Source organism: Symsagittifera roscoffensis, chromosome 7 (assembly GCF_963678635.1).
Source record: "Symsagittifera roscoffensis chromosome 7, txSymRosc1.1, whole genome shotgun sequence".
NCBI lineage: Eukaryota > Metazoa > Xenacoelomorpha > Acoela > Convolutidae > Symsagittifera > Symsagittifera roscoffensis.
In genome coordinates this window covers 28,483,926-28,498,533 of record NC_087068.1, presented here as the reverse complement: position 1 = coordinate 28,498,533, position 14,608 = coordinate 28,483,926, and the positions used below count along the sequence as shown (strand labels likewise).

Below are 14,608 nucleotides of genomic sequence, written 5' to 3'. Positions count from 1 at the left end.
TTTATATCCTCGCTATTCAATAGTTTACGACATCTAGAGACGCTCAGAGGGAGAGCTTCCTAAGCGTAGTTGAAAAATAGAAGTAAAAGGCCTTTCCCTGTGCTACTATTCAAAATCCCGCCGTTCCTATGGAATCATGCACATTTTGGGAATTAAAGACCACGGCGTAAAAACAGCTCTATAAAGCACATAGACTTTAAAAAATCACGTACCATAAATTTGCCTTATCCACTGAAAATAAAGCCAGTTTTACGGCAATAAAACGTTAGAAAAAGATGGAAAAGAGAACATAGATAAAAGAGCGACTTTTTGTGACATATTTGGTATGAAATGATGCTCATGAATGGCATCGATTGCCTAAAACAAAAGGTAATATAGCAAGTGACAGGAACGAAGACAAACCATTATCAGCAATTTAGACAATAAACCAACCCGTGGTGTCGTATAACAAATGTGGCAATGGTATTAGAGCGACGGAACAGTCATATAACATACGATGTTGAGAAAAAAAAACAGAGAAAAAATGGCATTATTTGTATTCCGGAAATTCACATATAGTCAGCAATTTCTGTTCTCGTAATTGCATTAAAACAGACAAATTTGTCTTGATAAATTACAGTGTTAATAAGTTTATCTGATAAGATTGCATCACGAATTGATTATTGTTCCGACTTTCGATACGAAAGTAACGGAATATTTGTGCTCGGGGTGGGTTTTTTTTTCTTCAGACAAATTTCGACTTTTTAACTAGCCATTTTTGACGGATTTTTTTTTATATCATTCAAAAGATATTGTTGTCCTGAGCTTAAATTTGAAAAGATATTTCACCTGTGATCATTTTTCGTAAAGTTATGAGGGTTTAAAGATTGCCATTTTGGCCAATTTGACCAATTTGGGACAATTAACGCGCGATATAATTCGCGCTATTAACGCGTAAGCGGAGATTTAATCCGTCTTATAAATCGTTCCAAATTGGTTGAACGAAGCTTATTTGCCATAATTGATTTGTTACAAGGAACGAAATCTATCTTTCTGTACTTTATATGGCGTGTGGGGGGATGATTTTCATAAAAAATTTCAAATTTTAGAAAAAAAAATTCGTTTTTATTTTATTTCATTTAATTTTTTTATGTTATTACTGCTGCTCCATAAACCTTAAAAGGCAGTCGGATCATTCAGGGCTTCGCCCTGATACGAGCAGTCTTGTTCGTCTATACATTTGTTTAGAAATTATTAAACTATTCTCTCAAGGACAAATCTTGAATTTTCTTGAGTGTTTTAAAGAAGACAAAAATTCGAAAAAAATACATTTTGTGAAATCTGCTGAAACGCCATCCAGACCCAGTTCAGGCGCCGCGTGAAAGTTCTGCATGATTGTGGCAAAACGCCGGTTTGTGCATTTTTGAAAAAATAAGACCGCAAACTAGCTTTTTATGGCGTGTGCCAACCCCTCAAATTAGTATAAAGTGGCACGCGGAACATTTTCACAGAAGTTTTAGAGTTGCTTGGGCAAAAGTTGATTTCGTGAAGCAGAATAAAAAGGATTAAGCTTTAGTAGTGAAATAGTTCAAATCTTGAGGGGGAGGGGCATCGTTTCCTCATCCCCCAGGCCTGCTCCTGGCCTTGCTTTGAGGATATGAAAAGAAAAACAGCGACAAAGAGTAAGGTTTAGAGTTGTGAGGCTAGTAATTCAATTGCTATCAAAAAGAAAAAGGCATCACTAAAGAAATCAGAAATAACCAATGTCTCACAATTTAATGCGATTTAATCGAACAAAAGAGTGATTGAAGCAAAAAATAATCTCACCTGAAAGCTCTTCTTTTTCAAAAATTTTTTCTGATTGACATTTGTTTGAAAAACTAACCCATATTGAGAAAACTGGATCAACAGCAAAGGTAATATGAGAAACGAAACCTCTTTTAGAAACTAAACGTCAATCAGGTTTGTCCGCAACATTTACACTTTGCTAGTGGCGGATTCATCTTATTTTAAGCAAATGATTTTTCAGAAAATTTGAGCGTGAAAATTTAAAAAATATTCCGACAAAAAATCGAAACGATTGAAATAGGTTCATTGACCTTATATTGCAAATGTCGATATAATGAAATACAATAATTCGTTGAGCAAAGTTTGTCTCTTCTTCAAATTGATAACTGTATACAAAACAATACAAAAAAGCCAATAGCTAGTTAGAAAAGAGTCAATGAAACAAAACAAAGTAAAGATTTGTTTTGAAAAAAATTCAACTTTCGAACTTCACAACAAAAACACATGGCTTTGATTTTATTTGTATTTCAAAAACCATTTATGATTGAGGCATTTGTGACAAAGGGCCTTGAATTCCTTTTAAAAAGTGAACTCAAATTGAAAAGAAAACTTCAAATCGCGACAAAGTAAGTTTGAATTTGAACGAAATTTAAGACTTTTACTGAAAAACCGTCCCACAAAGTCATCACGGCCTATATAAGAGTCTAAACTAGGTGGCTCTTGAAAACCCTATGTTTTCCTAGGGTTTTTCTGGCTAGTCTATATGATAACAAAAGGAATCAATTCTTAGCGAGAAATTTACAGATTCAGGTAACTTTTCAGACTAGCACTTGTTCTTCTGACCCTTGAAAATCTGTAAAAACTTTTTCTTGAGCGGTTTTTCATTTTTTTGATCAGTTAATAACATAGTTTTAATCTTTTTTATTATCAAAACTTTCAAACTGGTTTTTATTTCAAACACAGGGAAAGTTTTTGTTCTGACTTTCGATACGAAAGTAACGGAATATTTGTGCTCGGGGTGGGTTTTTTTTTCTTCAGACAAATTTCGACTTTTTAACTAGCCATTTTTGACGGAATTTTTTTATATCATTCAAAAGGTATTGTTGTCCTGAGCTTAAATTTGAAAAGATATTTTACCTGTGATCATTTTTTGTAAAGTTATGAGGGTTTAAAGATTGCCATTTTGGCCATTTTGACCAATTTGGGACAATTAACTCGCGATATAATTCGCGCTAATAACACGTAAGCGGATATTTAATCCGTCTTATAAATCGTTCCAAATTTGTTGAACAAAGCTTATTTGCCATAATTGATTTGTTACAAGGAACGAAATCTATCTTTTTGTACTTTATATGGCGTGTGGGGTGATGATTTTCATAAAAAAATTTCAAATTTTAGAAAAAAAAAATTTTGTTTTATTTTATTTGATTTAGTTTTTTTATGTTATTACTGCTGCTCCATAAAGCTTAAAAGGCAGTCGGAACATTCAGGGCTTCGCCCTAATACGAGCAGTCTTGTTTCATATTTCAAAATAGTTTCAATGGCAATAGTGTAAGATGGGTGATCCTACGACATCTCTCTAAAAAACCGCAGCTGAAGAACTAAAAACGCAGCTGAAGAGCATAAACTTGAGAATTGCATGCAGTATAATAAAGCTTATTAGTAGAGCGTCAAGTTTATTAGTTTTGTGTTCATTAGTCAATACGATAAGTAGTAAAGCAAACGAATGGTCAAGCTCAAAATAGCTCGACGTTAAAACAATTAGTTACTCCTAAGCAAGAAAATAAAGATGGAAACAAATCAACTGAACCCTCCCCCCCCCCCAGGTTGAGAACCAATGGATGGGTTTTAGAGATGATTTGGTCCGGGCAGACAAAAATCCGAATCCTACGGACACCCTTGGCCCAGGTCATAACGGTAAACGGAAGCGTAAATGGTCCTTCCAAAACTCGGCAACTAGCGGTTGGAATATGACCAAAAAAGTAATATGTAAAAAACCTAGTTGGGGTAAACTTAAAGCTAGAAACACGGACCCCTACTTCCGGTTTTATGCTCTAGGTAAGCAAACCTACCCCTAACTTCTGGAAGTCGTTTCTCGACTCCCGATTAACGTAGGAAGCTGAAACTTAGAGGGATGATAGGTAGTGGCAAAATACATCATGTGCTATAATTTGAACCTTTTCCAACGATTATTTTGGAAGCTATTAGTAATTGAAAAAATACCCCCTAGACCGGAAATAGGCAATATACGGAAAATTTTGAGCAAGTGCATACTGATTTTATAGCGGCAATAGATACTAATCTCTGCCGATGGAAAAAGAAACCTGTGAACCAAAACCCTCCTTTGTCACCTTGAGGTGTTATTAGCCAATTCCCAGGAAAAGCGATAATTCACGGGAAAAGCCTAAAAACGCTTTTCTTGGCCTGTTTTTCAAAATTGTTTTTTAGTGCTTTGGGAGAGCTCGGAAAATCAATTCGTTTTTTTGAAAATCCGCCCTCCCCCTTGACAAAATCCTAGATCCGTCCCTGATCACACAACCACATCTGATTTTGCATAGAGAAACTTCAAAAACCAAAACACAGTCAAATGCAAAGTAGTCGGAACAATAACAGCTCCGACTTGTTTCAGCGATACTTGTTTCAGTGTTCGACAATTATGTTAACTTTCAGCTGTTTTATGAAAACTTTATCTCAGTAGGCAGTCAGTCATACATCAAAAACTTATTTTAAAATCACGTCGCTTTATGTTGTTAAAAATCTTTGAAACTTGAAAAGGTAAAAAAGTTATTACAGCAAAAATACTTACACTGTCCCGCAATTGCAACTCCAAGAGCTCAATTTCAACTTTTCAGAAAATACTTCTATTTTTGTAATGTTTTTGTCAATGTATTAGATCAGAAAAGGGAAGAAAAATGATTATGGCAGCAGAAGGAATATTGATAGGAAAACTCCGCGACGTGTTACATTACGGAACGTGGTAAAATATTAACGTGCTAGCGTGTTACTTTTATGCCCTCGGTGTATCTATCAGACCAAGGGGAAAATTGAAGGAAATTTATTGTATTGTCCCCGTGAACTGGTCTTTGTTATGAAGCTTTTAAAAGAGAAATTGCAATCCCCCAAAGGCTAATACGATGTTGCAATTTGAGCTTGATAAAGGCAGTCAGCTTACCATAAAGAGATGAAATTACATAGCAAAGTGAATATATATTCATAAGAAGCGAGGACAAATTTGTCTAGCTCGGGATACTCTTTCTTCTATTACTAATGCAATTTTTCAATGCCTTTTGTGTCGGTGGAAAACTTTCGACGTATCAGTGTTACTTTTTTCTGTTGATTCCTTGTAATCTTTCTTGAAAGCAATAATGGAACTCCTTCAAGCTACTCTTTCAACTTTTTTTGGTCTTTTCACATACTCCGCCCAAATTGGTAAATAACGAAAACTCAGTGTATGAGAACAGAAGTAATGCATTTTTGAGCAGTTTAGTGGCCATTTTTTAAAAATATTTTGCTGATTTATTGTCTTTTTAAAACGTCTATTGCTGAATCTTTTGAAATGTATCAATAGCAGTTCAATAAACAAGGCATTTTCTTCATCAAATTAATGCTTGGAGTTTTTAGTTGATACTTGTAGGCGCTCTAGCTCTGAAATTGACATGAAAACCTTGATGAAGATATTTTCACATTACGTGCACAAGAAAGGCGCAAAATTCGGTGTCTGTATACTCCTGGATTCAAAAGACAGTCCTTAAACTTGTTCCAAAATGAAAGTGGATTCCAATCACGAAAACTCTGTGGATTCCGCGTACAAATACCTCTATCGTAAGTTTTGTCGCGGATTCCCCAACGAGTGAAAATAGGCGATTGTTCCGGATTCCGCAAATGTAGGCAAATTCCGCGAAAATAAATAGATTCCGCTAATGTAAGTGGATTCCACAAATTTCTGCGAATTCTGCCTTAAATTTGCGGATTCCGCTTACAATTTGCGGATTCTACTTGTATTTGCGGACTCTACAACAGCTAAAGTTTACTAAACACATATAGTATTATTTGCTGGTGGATTCTACAAATTTATCCGGATTCCGCAAAATTTTTGCGGATTTCACAAATTTTGTTATGGATTCCACAAAAGTTGCCTGTTTTGGAGCAATTTTGAACAAAACATTGTTTTAGCCATTTGTACGGGGAATCCAGAATAGCAAAGAAGATAAAAGAAAAATAGCAATGCTGCGGGTTCTGCAACAGGTCTGTTTTTGGACTGTTGATGAATCCGCTTACAATTCACAATTGGCCTCGTAAGACCAAGGTTGAGAAAAACTTGCACTTCGCCTGTTGAGGTGCAGAAGTCATCATACACATTTCTGAGTGTATGTTCAGGTCACTTAAACATTTCAGTTCCTTGCAAAAAAGTCTAGTTCTTTGTTATTTTTGACAATTATTTGCTATCTTTGATTTGATAAGTCCTAAAAGATCCTCTAACTCTTGGCAAAATTTTCAAAATGATTGGACATGCTGAGTATTATGGGATTTATAGACCGTATAAAAAAATCAGAAAGAAGTAATCATCATTGGCGCTTTGTTTCCAACTATTAACGCAAAGATGGGAGAGGAGGCCTTCAATGAAAGTTATTCGAACTCAATTAAAGCGCTTTTTTTAATCAATTTCATTAGCTGTCACTTTTTGGATTTTTAGATAGAAACGTTCGACCAAATATGTTTGTGTTAGTTTTTCTGAGAGTGATCAATTTTTTTTCCAAGAGCTTAACAAAATTACGAAATCAATATCTTGCTAAAAACATACCCAGCCAATTAGTTCAAAATACGCCAAATATGGCGCTTTTGCACAATATTTGGTCAAAATTATTTTGGTGCGGGCTCCCTCTTAATTTAGTATCGTCAAATCCAAAATTTTAAACTAGTTATTCTCACAACTGGGATAAATTTTTCCCAAACTTTTTAATGTGGGTCCAATCAAAATTGGAAGGGCTTTAATATATTATCTTACTCAACTCTCTGATGATTATATGTGGTAGCTGATTTTGCGTGGAAAACCAAAAAAAGAAAAAAAAATTGAAACAAACCCGAATACAAACGGTCGGATAAACAACACAAAACACAATTTATTTGAAAAATAATTGTTTATATTTTATTGTAATTAATATCAGTTGTAGATGTAACTGCTTAAAAAGCAAAACCTTCTTCAAAACAGAAAAAAGGAAACGTTTCAATTTTCTCATCAGACCAAAATCTTTCTTGAGAGTCAATACGTTCATGCTCTGCACCTGTTTAGACAGACACAGGCTGTTTTTATGCATCTATAAAGACACAAGCACCTGAGTGAACACAAGGCTGTTTCTATATACAGCAAACACATGATAGTATCGAAACAATAAATATTGCTTGTTGAGTCCGATTTTTTTTAAATCAATCTTCATCAAAAATTTTAATTTTAGAGGTTTTAATTTTTTGAAAAAGAAAAGAGTGGCGTTGATAAGACTGCTTCAGTCTACACTGATACTTTTATTTATGGAAATTATGGAAATAGTGGAACGACGGAAAATGATTAAACATATGAGACGTGATAATGACATTCTTGCCCCTACTCATATAGTTTGTTAAGTAAATTATGATTAGTTTAGCACCAAAGACAGCAGATCAAATCTAAGTCCAATAGTTTTTTAGGTTACGACTCTTTTTTTTTAAATCCAACTCTTTAAAGTGAAAAAGGTCGATTCGATATTCTATAAACAGGCAAAATAGGAACAACTCAGAGGTGAAAAGTTTCTCAAAGAAAGGTGTTGCACACTAGCCAAAAATTGTTTTCATATAAGTTGTATTAAGCAACTAAAACAAAAAACAAAACAATATTAATTGCAAGTGTTGCGAAAAAATAATCGAATAAAAAGAGGTGCTAATGATAACAGTGCAAAGATGCACTTAGTGCAATATCAATGTCGGCAGATGAATGATAGGTCCGGAATTCAAACAATCATGAGAATGCAATCAGTAGAATGCAAACAATCATGAGCAAACTTATAATCCAATACAGAAACAGAAAAATAAGCAAAAAAAAAGTACGCAAATAAAGTAGTTGTAGCTCTAACCAAAATCATTTTTTAGGAAGACGTAGAAAACATCTTTCGTCTCCTTTTTCCAAGCTTTAAAGAAAAACTTAGTCCATTGAATTTTTGGAGTTTTAAGGTAAGACTTAAAACGAAGCTTAGATTATCAATATCAGAGTAAACTTTAAAAATTTGCTTTAAATGCGTGGGAAGCACAATCTGAAGCTTCAACGATTAATTTTGATAGGTTAAAACTAAGTTTTTCATAGCCTAATAAATCAATAATCATACAAAAAACGGATTTGGTTCACTAGCTCGCTTTACTGACAAGAAATTGGACCAGGAAAAAATTGTTTAAAATGTTTGCTTTTAGCCCAATTTCTACTCAGTAAAGTGAGCGAGTAAAACGAATACGTTCCTTATATGAATAAAAGATATTTAATTTAAAAAAAACTTAGTGTTTTTATCATTCGATCAATATACATCAAGGCAAAATTTCAAAAAAGTTTGCTGTTTTCCATAAATGAAATTTCATGATGCGCAATTTGCTTTTTTTTCTGAAATATTTTCTTGGTTCGCCTTGAAACACAACTATCAAAAATTTTCTCAAAGTGAGAACAAATAGGCTAAACTGCGACAACTTTAAAGTTTGCATTGCATATAGCGATATGCCGAGTGAGTTAAAGTAATGATTTTCACATGGTATTTTAATAAAAACTATAATTTTTGTATCTGGCTACAAAATTTTTAACTTTTGGATGGATTTGAAGCTTCTTATAATTTCAGTTTGATTTTAGGACAGACTGAAGTTTTTTATCTTACAAAAAGAAAAAAAAATTATGATTTCTCAGAAAAACATTTATTGTAATTTTTGAGTTTTGGATGAGAAAACTATTTCCGACAAAATTTTGTGAGCAATTTTGAAAAATGTTCTTTGTAAAAATTCTTTAAGAAAAAGAATTGTAGTAGAGAGTAAAATGAAAACTAAAAACTTTTTTCTTCAATTATGATAAAATATTCTTTATGATAAAGATAATTTTTTTTTATGATGTTCTTTATGATGAAATCTTACCGTAAAGTTTTGATAAAAGGAAGTGGTCAAAACGAAACTCCATTTATGGCAAGCGAAAAGCTCTTATTAGCAGATATAAGTTAGAGTGTTGAAAGGTTTCAAAATTTGTTTTTATGGGAAACTTGCTTGTCATACAAAATTTGGGAATGAAAACTGAATAATACACATTTTTCGATATACCGTATTACCCGAGTTGTATGGCAATTATTTTGTATGTAATCAACCCGAGAAAAACACACCGGAAAAAAAAGTAAGACAGAATACAAAACAAAAAAATAATGTTTTTCTTCAGTAAAAAAAACATAGTCTTCAAAAAGTTGAAAAAGTGTCAAGGAACGAAAAAAACGAAAAAAAAAAAAACTGATTTGTTCTTTGAAAAACCACAATTATCGATTTTCCAAGAAAACAGAATACACCTTTGAAGCTCTTTAAGGTTTAAGAACAGTAAAACAGTTTATGAATGACACTTTTGTTTGATATGTTTACCCCAAACCGTTAAAACTGAATTATTAGGTATTTTTTTTAGTCCAGGAAATCTATAAATTTAAAATCATGTTTGAAACTAGAATTCGTTCAAATTTTTGTTATCTTAACGCTATTGCTGCTTAACGGTGGCTTTTACCTTCCTTTTATTAAAAAATGAACTGAACAATCAAAAACGAAAAAAAAAAATCTCGACCTCATTGCCATACGAAAACTCAGACAAACTAAGTAATGGAATTTGCTTTTAAAAATTACGGTTTTTTTTAGTAAAAAATGTAAAGTACCTTTAGAAATTTAAAATCGAAAAGCTCGAACACAAATTGTGAGGTAACAAAAAGTAAAATCGAGAGACCATCGAGGAAATGCTTTCATCATCGAGAGACTATCAAGAAACCATCGAGGAAATGATTTTTATCAAAAAATCGCTTTTTACAATGAATTTTTGTCTGTCTTTTAGAATAAATATGTCTTTTAGTTTTCGGAGACTGTCTGTTTTTCGCAGATTGAAGCATTTTTGAAGTACTAGGTTTTGTCGAATAGAAAGTATAGAAGGTTATTTTTGATTTCATACAAAAACTTGGTAGAATAGTTACATAGATAAGAAAAAGAAGGAGCCCCAAAAATGACCCTTGTGGAACTCCAAAGGCACATGTTTTGAACTCGGTACGATGTTTTTTACTACTACATTTTGAGATCGATTTATAAGATCCGTTGATATTAGTTTTTCCGTGTTCCCTCTTAACCCGGTGTCTCAAATTTTTGAAAGATCTAGCTTTGCCCAAGTAAGGGTATCTTTTTTGCTTTGAAAATGCCTAATGCATCCAGTTAATTCAGTCATTGCTTCATTTGGGCCTCGTTAACAGTGAAAATTAATTGTTCGTCAGCTAGGATTTCATGCTTCTGCAAAAAACCGATAATTCGTTTATACACAATTTTTTCATCAAAAATTTCTGCCTAAGTTGGAATTGCGATTGACTTTTTTGTGATAGGAATCGCGTTATAGGAAAATGGATCAAAAAATGAATTTTCTATTCTGCTGGTAAATCTAAAAGTTTACCTTTTTAAATTAAGAATAAATATCACGCTTTTCTGCGTCATTTAGATTTTTGTTATTCGAGAGGATGATTTGTCTTCCGTTCATTAAATGAAATTGAATTCAACAGCAAAAAAAGTCAAAATTCAAACACCAAATACCAACTCGAGCGATTAATGACTTTTATTGAAAAAAAAACATTAAAAACTTTTTTTTGTGAATTTACATATAAAAAGCATCAAATTTAGTATCAGCTGTCGAAAAGTTTCAACTTCAAAAGTTCTTAAATGCCTGGAGGGCCGTTTTTCTAATTAAGAAGACCTACCTGATGCACCGATTATAGATGAAAGCGCTATTCTCCGTAGACGCCGAAGTAGACCTTGAAAACATTTTGGACAAACTGACACTTCGCTGAATTGTCGGTCCGACTGAGCTTAGGGGCGGCCTCTTCTTTTCACTTAACGCTGTTCGTCTCGATGATCGCTGATTACTATTATTAATATTACTCGTTTTATTAAACGTTAGGCCAAATGGTGACGAGCAAGCTTCTCGGGACGATGTTGCAGCTGCCGAGTAATTGAAGTTCCGATTAGGGAATGTGTTGTTTCGGTGGTACTGGACGGGAGAGTCTTCGGGAATAGCACAAGTTGCCGGGCAGTTTAACATATTTTCACGACTCCCTCGGAAGTTTGAGAAAAATTTCATCTTCAATCGCTGAACTTTCAAAATTTTTAAGAAAACGCACCAATCTTATCAATCAAGAGGTGAAAATGCGTAGTTCGAAGAGAAATTGTCGATAAGTGCTATGAGAATCACATGTAAATTAACAATTGAGATAATTTCTTTTTTATTCGAAGAGGGTGGTTGATTTTCAATTTCCTAAGGTTTTGACAGAAATTGATTTGAAAGATTAAGCTAGTACCAGTTTTATGTAATGAATTTTCTGAGTGAATGTCATGAACATACAAACCCCAGAGGAATTGTGAAAATAATGAAAATCTAGTGTAATTTCCGAACTTTTCCAATAAACTTTATATGAGGTTTGCCTGTAAAAATTAATTGGAATTTGATGTCAGGTAACTGCTGTTATGAAGCCCAGCGGTTCGATGCCAGCGGGAAAATTGCTGAAGTACTCGAACAATTTTTATTCAGCATTGAAAATAGGGAGAAAATTGAGAGAAAATTGGGTTGAAAAAACTACATTATCAAGAGATAACTGAAGGGCAGCCTTGTGTCTCGGCCTAAAAAGCTGTTCTGGAATATCAATTAGCTTCAAAGCTTCAAAATAGAACTTTGAAAAGAATTAATTGGGACCATATGATAATCGAGGTTGTGTAAACCTGTTTATGCATTACCTTTTGAAATGAACGCTTTCAAAGCAGGTCTTTGAATGCGGCGGTTAGAAGCAGTAGAGCTATTGTACATTTTCTAAAGAGGTGTTGTTGAAAGCCGTTGACAAAAAAAATCGTACGCTACGAATCATTGAAATAAAAAAATCTAGACTGGTAAAAAATGCTGATTTTATAAGTTAAGACGGGACGCATGAAGAGAAATAATCAAATAAAAATCGTTAAGTTGGATTAGCAATTTTTGCTACACCAAAATAACAAAAAAATGGTTAAGTTTCTATTTTAAGTACAGATTTCTGCATCAGTAAAATGCTTTGCTGTGAGCATTTATAATTCACGGCTGTAATCGGTGAAAAGTTAATACAAAATACAACCTGCAGTAGTGAGGGAAAGGTTGCTTTGCAAGTTTTTAGCACATAGTAGGATGCCATATACCAAGCATTTGTTTGAAGCGGCAATGAAAGGTCACAGTGTACTTATTAAATGGAAAGAACAAACATAAATGTGTACCAACGCAAGGTGAGCAGGAAAAAAACTGGAAACTGAGGAAAACTGGGAAAGCATTCTTTTTGGACCCGTTCAAAGAGAATGCTGTTTTCCGCCAGGGGAAATGGGGCTATAAACGGTCTGTGCATAAGACTTTCACCTCAACTCACCTCTTATATTTTAGCACCGACCAGCCCAGATGAAAATTCAATTTGGGCTAATTTCATTTTTTCACACTCGCTACGAGACCTATTTTCATCCATCATTTTCATCCATTTAAAAAAACTCTTAAGTACTTTCTGCTCTGGGTCATTTTTATTAAAAATCGAAAACTTTGGAAAATCTTGCGGCTTTTTTGTTCACTCACAGAAAAGTTAGATAATTAGCAAGTTACAGAAAAAGATCACCCGCAGAAGTTCTATGCGGCCGGCAGAACTAAAATCAGTTTTCGAATATAGTAGTTTTGAATACAGAAATCATTGAAAAACTAGACTAAATATATTTAAATTTTTTGGCAGAACAGTTTTTTTTAAGGTATTACAATCTTATTATTGGTAGAGAATAAATCAACAAAAAGGCTTTTTGTTGCAAAAGTTTGTAGATTTCCACAATTTTAATTTTTTAACTACAAAATTCTCGAAAAAAAAAATGATGAAAACATAGCCGAACTTTTTGTTTAGTAAACAAATCGTGTAAACTATTAGAAGAAAATGGTGTTTTGAAATAATAGGAAATTGATAATTCTTAATTTTGCCGATAGTAGCAATAATAATAGAACTGAACTCAGTCCACCACGGATATTAATATATATATGCAATAGTTGCTTAAATAATTTTTAGGTCTGTTTGTTTTTAGCAAGGTTGGTTTGATTGGGTGGTAATCACTCAAATGCATCAAAAAGATGAGCTATAAAACAACTCTAAGCGGGGAAAGGAGCGGAAAAGCGACTATATTAACATAAATTAGCGTCTAGTTAACCCATCGACTAGATTGGCAAATGCATCCGTAATTTTGTTGTCGAAAAGACCGGTTTGTCGAAAAGAAGGAAAATTTTGTCTAAAAAGTATGCCTCAAAATGCAATCTGTTTGTGTCTCAATAAGTGTGGAAGACATATGAGCGCTTTTAAAAAATAAGTAGCTTTTTTGGAGAAAGTAGGGTATTTTATCATTAAAAATGGGACACCGGAAGCCCCGTTGTTTAAAACGTAACTGAACTCTTTCGTTGAAAGTGTTTATATATTACTTGAATTTCGTCAAAGAAAAATGCTTCCAATAATCGACGCAGACAAAACTAAGTCAAGAAATAAAAACTTGTTAATTAAAACCTCAAATTGCGTATAAAACCATTGTTATCTAAATGAATGCGCGAAGTCGTTTTCACTGACGTAAGCAGAAAATAATTAGTTCAGATCAGCTAAAAACGAAGGTTCTTCATTCTAAAATAAATTAAATCGCATTGTCTGGATGAGAGCAGACTTTGATCGATGATCGAGTGGTAAAATTTGAGCTTTCACAAAAAAATGACCATCCTCGTGTTATATCAACCGCAAAGCAAGGTTATTTTTTGCTTATTGGGAAGGATATCTTGGCAATAATTAAATATCAGGAAAAAGGAAATCATCCATATTTCTGTCGGCCAGGTGAAAGGCTGTAGTTTTAGAAGATAATTTTTTCTAACACGAGTTGAGGAATTTCGACATTATTTCCTGTAACCGGTTTACAAAGGCGCTAATCAATTAAATGAGGATCCGCATTTGGGGGAAAATGAAAAGAAAAAAGGTTTTTCACGCAGAATTGAAATTTCGAAATTGAATTTTAATCGCATTAAAAGGGGAGAGCGGTTCTATCATATCTTGTGTGGCTGTTATGCAGTTGGAATGTTCTTTGAGGCATAAGGCTCAAAAAGAAAGATTGGAAGTCGTCGAAAATTTATCTAACGGCTCAAAAAACTGATAACTGGAACTGAAATGGTCAATTAGTTCACGCTTGAGTCTCACAGTAAAATGAAAGATATTTTAATCTTAATACCGTTTTCTCGCAAAATCGGAAGGTGGCAAATGCAATTGTCTAAATCTCCTTTCAGAATCTGATTTTAAATCAATAAATTATAATCACGCCTCATGCAATCAAAAAGCTATTCGATGATTGAGGGAGAGAGATGTAATTACAGCGCTACCAGCCTTTAAGTCCTGGTAAAACATTTCCCTTTTCTGAGGAATGCGGAGAAATTTTATAATTCAAGGTATTAAAAATGCATGGTTCAAAATCAGTTGTTTTAAGTGTCTAGTGGTCTTCGCTGTTTTGAAACGGAAAATGAAATTGAATATATTAATGACTGCCTATTTAATTTCGTTAT

General features: G+C 33.5%; 2 protein-coding genes across 12 annotated transcripts in view; one reads left to right on the top strand and one right to left on the bottom strand.

Annotated features, from left to right (window-relative positions):
- The window catches only part of LOC134850907 (torsin-like protein), a 442,884-nt gene that overhangs the window by 216,332 nt on the left and 211,944 nt on the right, over positions 1-14,608 (top strand). Inside the window, exon 1 of one of the 3 annotated variants that reach the window (XM_063866700.1) lies at positions 12,241-12,251. The exons of the other annotated variants lie outside the window; for them this stretch is intronic. The gene's annotated coding sequence lies outside the window, so the exon portion shown is untranslated. Of the gene's footprint in view, positions 1-12,240; positions 12,252-14,608 lie in introns of those variants that run through there. 3 annotated transcript variants of the gene reach the window in all.
- Positions 1-14,608, bottom strand: part of LOC134850905 (dystrobrevin beta-like) — a 126,497-nt gene that overhangs the window by 11,317 nt on the left and 100,572 nt on the right. The window lies entirely within an intron of this gene.